The following is an 8,909-nucleotide window of genomic DNA, read 5'->3' as shown; positions in this document are numbered from 1 at the left end:
CATCTTTAATTAAAACTAAAATAAACAACCTCCACAGTGTTCAACAATTCAAGTAGGAGTTCATGACTGCACTTTGACCATGAATTCTTTGTTCTTGATTCTTCAAGATTGTGCCGATCTGGATAGTTTTGAAATCAGAGATATCTACATTTTGGATCATGCAGATTTGCGGAAGCGACAAGTCACTCAAGTCTGCAGTAAAGGTAGTTGGAGTGAGAAATAATTACAGTAATGAAAAAATAAACATGGAAATACATACATGTAGATACATATAGCAACAGGCTAAATGAATGAATAAATATGGAACAAAACAAATGAAAGAATGCTTAAAAAATACAGCAGTGTTAGTACAGTACCCGAAAAAAGAGAGCACAAAAAAAGCAATTCAACTTGTTGGTTCGAAGATGAATGTAATTGAACTACCCAGAGCTACTGCAAAATGTATAGGTGCACTACTAGTGTGATTGCATGTAGTTGAGTACTCCTCAAACCTAAGCTTCAACAGTTTGAGAACCTCTGGGGTTCATTCGTCTTTATAGCTTGTTTTCACTTGGTACACTGGCTCACGACCATACCACCCTGAACCGCCAGTCTCGTCCGATCTCGGAAGCTAAGCAGGGTCGGGCAGGTCAGTATTGGATGGGGAGACCGCCTGGAAGCACCCGATGCTGTAGCTTTTCTTTCCGTCAGCAGAGAGCTATTAATGGTCAAATGAAGCAAAGCAAAACACACTGTCTTCATTTCTGGCTCACTAGATGCCACTTTCTGTTCAACAAAGGTTGAAAACACACTGAATTGCCATTCCTTTAACCCTTTTCTTTGAACAGAGATTGCCATCTAGTGAGCTTGAAAAATAGAGCAGTGGTTTGCAGCTTCATTTCACCATCGCTCAGGCGCTACTCCTCCTTTGTGGAGACAGAGCTGACAAGAAACTGTACGGAGGATGCAACTCGGAAGCAACATCTTTAATTAAAAACTAAAATAAACAACCTCACAGTGTTCAACAATTCAAGTAGAGAGTTCATGCACTTTGACCATGAATTCTTTGTTCTTGTTCTTCAAGATTGTGCCGATCTGGATAGTTTTGAAATCAGAATATCTACATTTTGGATCATGCAAATTTCACGGAAGGCGACAAGTCACTCAAGTCTGAGTAAAGGTAAAGTTCAAAAAGAATTGAGAAATAATTACAGTAATGAAAAAAATAAACATGGAAATACATACATGTAAGAATACATATAGCAACAGGCTAAATGAATGAATAAATATGGAACAAAACAAATGAAAGAATGCTTAAAAATACAGCAGTGTTAATTACAGTACCGAAAAAAAGAGAGCAAAAAAAGCAATTCAACTTGTTGGTTCGAAGATGAATGTAGTTGAACTACCAGAGAGCTACTGCAAAATGTATGGGTGCACTACTAGTGTGATTACATGTAGTTGAGTACTCCTCAACCCCAAACTACGTCTTCAACAGTTTTGAGAGCCTCTGGGGTTCATCGTCTTTAAATAGCTTGTTTTCACTTGGTACACTCGCTTACGGCCATACCACCCTGAACACGCCCGATCTCGTCCGATCTCGGAAGCTAAGCAGGGATCGGGCCGGGTCAGTACTTGGATGGGAGACCGCCTGGGAATACCCGGTGCTGTAAGCTTTTCTTTTCCGTCAGCAGAGGGCGCTAGTAATGGTCAAATGAAGCAAAAGCAAAAACACTGTCTTCATTTTCTGAGCTCACTAGATGCCACTTTCTGTTCAACAAAGGGTTGAAAACACACTGGTGCCATTCCTTTAACCCTTTTCTTTGAACAGGGATTGCCATCTAGTGAGCTTAGAAAATAAAGACAGTGGTTTACAAAAGCTTCATTCACCATCGCTCAGAGGCGCTACTCCTCCTTTGCTGGAGACAGAGCTGACAAAGGAAACTGTACGGAGGATGCAACTTTTTTTTTGGAAGCAACATCTTTAATTAAAACTAAAATAAACAACCTCACAGTGTTCAACAATTCAAGTAGGAGTTCATGCACTTTGACCATGAATTGAATATTCTTGTTCTTCAAGATTATGCCAATCTGGATAGTTTTGAAATCAGAGATATCTACATTTTGGATCATGCAAATTTACGGAAAGGCGACAAGTCACTCAAGTCTGAGTAAAGGTAAAGTTCAAAAGAATTGAGAAATAATTACAGTAATGAAAAAAATAAACATGGAAATACATACATGTAAGAATACATATAGCAACAGGCTAAATGAATGAATAAATATGGAACAAAACAAATGAAAGAATGCTTAAAAAATACAGCAGTGTTAATTACAGTACCGAAAAAAAGAGCAAAAAAAGCAATTCAACTTGTTGGTTCGAAGATGAATGTAGTTGAACTACCAGAGAGCTACTGCAAAATGTATAGAGTGCACTACTAGTGTGATTACATGTAGTTGAGTACTCCTCAGCCCCCAAACTGCGTCTTCAACAGTTTTGAGAACCTCTGGGGTTCATCGTCTTTAAATAGCTTGTTTTCACTTGGTACACTAAAGCTACGGCCATACCACCCTGAACACGCCCGATCTCGTCCGATCTCGGAAGCTAAGCAGGGGTCGGGCCGAGGTCAGTACTGGATGGGAGACCGCCTGGGAATACCCGGTGCTGTAAGCTTTTTCTTTTCCGTCAGCAGAGGGCGCTAGTAATGGTCAAATGAAGCAAAGCAAAACACTGTCTTCATTTTCTGAGCTCACTAGATGCCACTTTCTGTTCAACAAAGGGTTGAAAACACACTGAGTGCCATTCCTTTAACCCTTTTCTTTGAACAGAGATTGCCATCTAGTGAGCTTGAAAATAAAGACAGTGGTTTGCAAGCTTCATTTCACCATCGCCAGAGGCGCTACTCCTCCTTTGCTGGAGACAGAGCTGACAAGGAAACTGTACGGAGGATGCAACTTTTTTTTGGAAGCAACATCTTTAATTAAAACTAAAATAAACAACCTCACAGTGTTCAACAATTCAAGTAGGAGTTCATGCACTTTGACCATGAATTCTTTGTTCTTGTTCTTCAAGATTGTGCCGATCTGGATAGTTTTGAAATCAAAGATATCTACATTTTGGATCATGCAAATTTACGGAAGGCGACAAGTCACTCAAGTCTGAGTAAAGGTAAAGTTCAAAAGAATTGAGAAATAATTACAGTAATGAAAAAATAAACATGGAAATACATACATGTAAGAATACATATAGCAACAGGCTAAATGAATGAATAAATATGGAACAAAACAAATGAAAGAATGCTTAAAAAATACAGCAGTGTTAATTACAGTACCGAGAAAAAAAGAGCAAAAAAAAGCAATTCAACTTGTTGGTTCGAAGATGAATGTAGTTGAACTACCAGAGAGCTACTGCAAAATGTATAGAGTGCACTACTAGTGTGATTACATGTAGTTGAGTACTCCTCAACCCCAAACTGCGTCTTCAACAGTTTTGAGAACCTCTGGGGTTCATCGTCTTTAAATAGCTTGTTTTCACTTGGTACACTCGCTTACGGCCATACCACCCTGAACACGCCCGATCTCGTCCGATCTCGGAAGCTAAGCAGGGAGTCGGGCAGGGTCAGTACTTGGATGGGAGACCGCCTAGGGAATACCCGGTGCTGTAAGCTTTTCTTTTCCGTCAGCAGAGGGCGCTAGTAATGGTCAAATGAAGCAAAGCAAAACACTGTCTTCATTTTCTGAGCTCACTAGATGCCACTTTCTGTTCAACAAAGGGTTGAAAACACACTGAATTGCCATTCCTTTAACCCTTTTCTTTGAACAGAGATTGCCATCTAGTGAGCTTAGAAAATAAAGACAGTGGTTTGCAAAGCTTCATTTCACCATCGCCAGAGGCGCTACTCCTCCTTTGCTGGAGACAGAGCTGACAAGGAAACTGTACGGAGGATGCAACTTTTTTTTTGGAAGCAACATCTTTAATTAAAACTAAAATAAACAACCTCACAGTGTTCAACAATTCAAGTAGGAGTTCATGCACTTTGACCATGAATTCTTTGTTCTTGTTCTTCAAGATTGTGCCGATCTGGATAGTTTTGAAATCAAAGATATCTACATTTTGGATCATGCAAATTTACGGAAGACGACAAGTCACTCAAGTCTGAGTAAAGGTAAAGTTCAAAAGAATTGAGAAATAATTACAGTAATGAAAAAAATAAACATGGAAATACATACATGTAAGAATACATATAGCAACAGGCTAAATGAATGAATAAATATGGAACAAAACAAATGAAAGAATGCTTAAAAAATACAGCAGTGTTAATTACAGTACCGAAAAAAAAGAGAGCAAAAAAAGCAATTCAACTTGTTGGTTCGAAGATGAATGTAGTTGAACTACCAGAGAACTACTGCAAAATGTATAGGTGCACTACTAGTGTGATTACATGTAGTTGAGTACTCCTCAACCCCCAAACTGCGTCTTCAACAGTTTTGAGAACCTCTGGGGTTCATCGTCTTTAAATAGCTTGTTTTCACTTGGTACACTCGCTACGGCCATACCACCCTGAACACGCCCGATCTCGTCCGATCTCGGAAGCTAAGCAGAGTCGGGCCGGGTCAGTACTTGGATGGGAGACCGCCTGGGAATACCCGGTGCTGTAAGCTTTTCTTTTCCGTCAGCAGAGGCGCTAGTAATGGTCAAATGAAGCAAAGCAAAACACTGTCTTCATTTTCTGAGCTCACTAGATGCCACTTTCTGTTCAACAAAGGGTTGAAAACACACTGAATTGCCATTCCTTTAACCCTTTTCTTTGAACAGATGCCATCTAGTGAGCTTAGAAAATAAAGACAGTGGTTTCACAAGCTTCATTCACCATCGCCAGAGGCGCTACTCCTCCTTTGCTGGAGACAGAGCTGACAAGGAAACTGTACGGAGGATGCAACTTTTTTTTGGAAGCAACATCTTTAATTAAAACTAAAATAAACAACCTCACAGTGTTCAACAATTCAAGTAGGAGTTCATGCACTTTGACCATGAATTCTTTGTTCTTGTTCTTCAAGATTGTGCCGATCTGGATAGTTTTGAAATCAAAGATATCTACATTTTGGATCATGCAAATTCTGAGGAAGGCGACAAGTCACTCAAGTCTGAGTAAAGGTAAAGTTCAAAAGAATTGAGAAATAATTACAGTAATGAAAAAAAATAAACATGGAAATACATACATGTAAGAATACATATAGCAACAGGCTAAATGAATGAATAAATATGGAACAAAACAAATGAAAGAATGCTTAAAAAATACAGCAGTGTTAATTACAGTACCGAAAAAAAGAGAGCAAAAAAAGCAATTCAACTTGTTGGTTCGAAGATGAATGTAGTTGAACTACCAGAGAGCTACTGCAAAATGTATGAGTGCACTACTAGTGTGATTACATGTAGTTGAGTACTCCTCAACCCCAAACTGCGTCTTCAACAGTTTTGAGAACCTCTGGGGTTCATCGTCTTTAAATAGCTTGTTTTCACTTGGTACTTTTGCTCGCTTACGGCCATACCACCCTGAACACGCCCGATCTCGTCCGATCTCGGAAGCTAAGCAGGAGTCGGGCCGGGTCAGTACTGGATGGGAGACCGCCTGGGAATACCCGGTGCTGTAAGCTTTTCTTTTCCGTCAGCAGAGGGCGCTAGTAATGGTCAAATGAAGCAAAGCAAAACACTGTCTTCATTTTCTGAGCTCACTAGATGCCACTTTCTGTTCAACAAAGGGTTGAAAACACACTGAATTGCCATTCCTTTAACCCTTTTCTTTGAACAGAGATTGCCATCTAGTGAGCTTAGAAAATAAAGACAGTGGTTTGCAAAGCTTCATTTCACCATCGCCAGAGGGCGCTACTCCTCCTTTGCTGGAGACAGAGCTGACAAGGAAACTGTACGGAGGATGCAACTTTTTTTTTTGGAAGCAACATCTTTAATTAAAACTAAAATAAACAACCTCACAGTGTTCAACAATTCAAGTAGGAGTTCATGCACTTTGACCATGAATTGAATATTCTTGTTCTTCAAGATTATGCCAATCTGGATAGTTTTGAAATCAGAGATATCTACATTTTGGATCATGCAAATTTGCGGAAGACGACAAGTCACTCAAGTCTGAGTAAAGGTAAAGTTCAAAAGAATTGAGAAATAATTACAGTAATGAAAAAAATAAACATGGAAATACATACATGTAAGAATACATATAGCAACAGGCTAAATGAATGAATAAATATGGAACAAAACAAATGAAAGAATGCTTAAAAAATACAGCAGTGTTAATTACAGTACCGAAAAAAAGAGAGCAAAAAAAAGCAATTCAACTTGTTGGTTCGAAGATGAATGTAGTTGAACTACCAGAGAGCTACTGCAAAATGTATAGGTGCACTACTAGTGTGATTACATGTAGTTGAGTACTCCTCAACCCCCAAACTGCGTCTTCAACAGTTTTGAGAACCTCTGGGGTTCATCGTCTTTAAATAGCTTGTTTTTCACTTGGTACACTCGCTTACGGCCATACCACCCTGAACACGCCCGATCTCGTCCGATCTCGGAAGCTAAGCAGGGTCGAGCTGGGGTCAGTACTTGGATGGGAGACCGCCTGGGAATACCCGGTGCTGTAAGCTTTTCTTTTCCGTCAGCAGAGGGCGCTAGTAATGGTCAAATGAAGCAAAGCAAAAACACTGTCTTCATTTTCTGAGGCTCACTAGATGCCACTTTCTGTTCAACAAAGGGTTGAAAACACACTGAATTGCCATTCCTTTAACCCTTTTCTTTGAACAGAGATTGAGTGAGCTTAGAAAATAAAGACAGTGGTTTGCAAAGCTTCATTTCACCATCGCCAGAGGCGCTACTCCTCCTTTGCTGGAGACAGAGCTGACAAGGAAACTGTACGGAGGATGCAACTTTTTTTTTTGGAAGCAACATCTTTAATTAAAACTAAAATAAACAACCTCACAGTGTTCAACAATTCAAGTAGGAGTTCATGCACTTTGACCATGAATTCTTTGTTCTTGTTCTTCAAGATTGTGCCGATCTGGATAGTTTTGAAATCAAAGATATCTACATTTTTGGATCATGCAAATTTACGGAAGGCGACAAGTCACTCAAGTCTGAGTAAAGGTAAAGTTCAAAGAATTGAGAAATAATTGCAGTAATGAAAAAAATAAACATGGAAATACATACATGTAAGAATACATATAGCAACAGGCTAAATGAATGAATAAATATGGAACAAAACAAATGAAAGAATGCTTAAAAAATACAGCAGTGTTAATTACAGTACCGAAAAAAGAGAGCAAAAAAAGCAATTCAACTTGTTGGTTCGAAGATGAATGTAGTTGAACTACCAGAGAGCTACTGCAAAATGTATAGGTGCACTACTAGTGTGATTACATGTAGTTGAGTACTCCTCAACCCCCAAACTGCGTCTTCAACAGTTTTGAGAACCTCTGGGGTTCATCGTCTTTAAATAGCTTGTTTTTCACTTGGTACACTCGCTTACGGCCATACCACCCTGAACACGCCCGATCTCGTCCGATCTCGGAAAGCTAAGCAGGGGTCGGGCCGGGTCAGTACTTGGATGGGAGACCGCCTGGGAATACCCGGTGCTGTAAGCTTTTCTTTTCCGTCAGCAGAGGGCGCTAGTAATGGTCAAATGAAGCAAAGCAAAAACACTGTCTTCATTTTCTGAGCTCACTAGATGCCACTTTCTGTTCAACAAAGGGTTGAAAACACACTGAATTGCCATTCCTTTAACCCTTTTCTTTGAACAGAGATTGCCATCTAGTGAGCTTGAAAAATAAAGACAGTGGTTTGCAAGCTTCATTTCACCATCGCCAGAGGCGCTACTCCTCCTTTGCTGGAGACAGAGCTGACAAGGAAACTGTACGGAGGATGCAACTTTTTTTTGGAAGCAACATCTTTAATTAAAACTAAAATAAACAACCTCACAGTGTTCAACAATTCAAGTAGGAGTTCATGCACTTTGACCATGAATTCTTTGTTCTTGTTCTTCAAGATTGTGCCGATCTGGATAGTTTTGAAATCAAAGATATCTACATTTTGGATCATGCAAATTCTACGGAAGACGACAAGTCACTCAAGTCTGAGTAAAGGTAAAGTTCAAAGAATTGAGAAATAATTACAGTAATGAAAAAAAATAAACATGGAAATACATACATGTAAGAATACATATAGCAACAGGCTAAATGAATGAATAAATATGGAACAAAACAAATGAAAGAATGCTTAAAAATACAGCAGTGTTAATTACAGTACCGAAAAAAAGAGCAAAAAAAAGCAATTCAACTTGTTGGTTCGAAGATGAATGTAGTTGAACTACCAGAGAGCTACTGCAAAATGTATAGGTGCACTACTAGTGTGATTACATGTAGTTGAGTACTCCTCAACCCCAAACTGCGTCTTCAGCAGTTTTGAGAACCTCTGGGGTTCATCGTCTTTAAATAGCTTGTTTTCACTTGGTACACTCGCTTACGGCCATACCACCCTGAACACGCCCGATCTCGTCCGATCTCGGAAGCTAAGCAGGGTCGGGCCGGGTCAGTACTTGGATGGGAGACCGCCTGGGAATACCGGTGCTGTAAGCTTTTCTTTTCCGTCAGCAGAGGGCGCTAGTAATGGTCAAATGAAGCAAAGCAAAACACTGTCTTCATTTTCTGAGCTCACTAGATGCCACTTTCTGTTCAACAAAGGGTTGAAAACACACTGAATTGCCATTCCTTTAACCCTTTTCTTTGAACAGAGATTGCCATCTAGTGAGCTTAGAAAATAAAGACAGTGGTTTGCAAGCTTCATTTCACCATCTCCAGAGGCGCTACTCCTCCTTTGCTGGAGACAGAGCTGACAAGGAAACTGTACGGAGGATGCAACTTTTTTTTGG

General features: G+C 39.7%; 6 non-coding genes and 2 pseudogenes across 6 annotated transcripts; all 8 read left to right on the top strand.

Moving 5' to 3' along the window:
* Positions 1-1,535: 1,535 nt before the first annotated feature.
* Positions 1,536-1,655, top strand: LOC144514948 (5S ribosomal RNA). Its single transcript, XR_013501638.1, has one exon. It is a non-coding gene; the product is annotated as a 5S ribosomal RNA (ribosomal RNA).
* An 879-nt stretch (positions 1,656-2,534) lies between these two features.
* Positions 2,535-2,653, top strand: LOC144514947 (5S ribosomal RNA; annotated as a pseudogene).
* An 872-nt stretch (positions 2,654-3,525) lies between these two features.
* Positions 3,526-3,647, top strand: LOC144514946 (5S ribosomal RNA; annotated as a pseudogene).
* Positions 3,648-4,523: 876 nt separating this feature from the next.
* On the top strand, positions 4,524-4,641 carry LOC144514951 (5S ribosomal RNA). The gene has a single exon (XR_013501641.1). It is a non-coding gene; the product is annotated as a 5S ribosomal RNA (ribosomal RNA).
* Positions 4,642-5,515: 874 nt separating this feature from the next.
* LOC144514945 (5S ribosomal RNA) lies at positions 5,516-5,634 on the top strand. The gene has a single exon (XR_013501637.1). It is a non-coding gene; the product is annotated as a 5S ribosomal RNA (ribosomal RNA).
* An 879-nt stretch (positions 5,635-6,513) lies between these two features.
* Positions 6,514-6,633, top strand: LOC144514949 (5S ribosomal RNA). Its single transcript, XR_013501639.1, has one exon. It is a non-coding gene; the product is annotated as a 5S ribosomal RNA (ribosomal RNA).
* Positions 6,634-7,505: 872 nt separating this feature from the next.
* On the top strand, positions 7,506-7,626 carry LOC144514950 (5S ribosomal RNA). The gene has a single exon (XR_013501640.1). It is a non-coding gene; the product is annotated as a 5S ribosomal RNA (ribosomal RNA).
* Positions 7,627-8,498: 872 nt separating this feature from the next.
* On the top strand, positions 8,499-8,616 carry LOC144514944 (5S ribosomal RNA). Its single transcript, XR_013501636.1, has one exon. It is a non-coding gene; the product is annotated as a 5S ribosomal RNA (ribosomal RNA).
* Positions 8,617-8,909: the final 293 nt, after the last annotated feature.

Source organism: Sander vitreus, unplaced genomic scaffold, assembly GCF_031162955.1.
Source record: "Sander vitreus isolate 19-12246 unplaced genomic scaffold, sanVit1 ctg783_0, whole genome shotgun sequence".
Lineage (NCBI taxonomy): Eukaryota > Metazoa > Chordata > Actinopteri > Perciformes > Percidae > Sander > Sander vitreus.
This window is presented reverse-complemented; position numbering and strand designations above follow the sequence as displayed.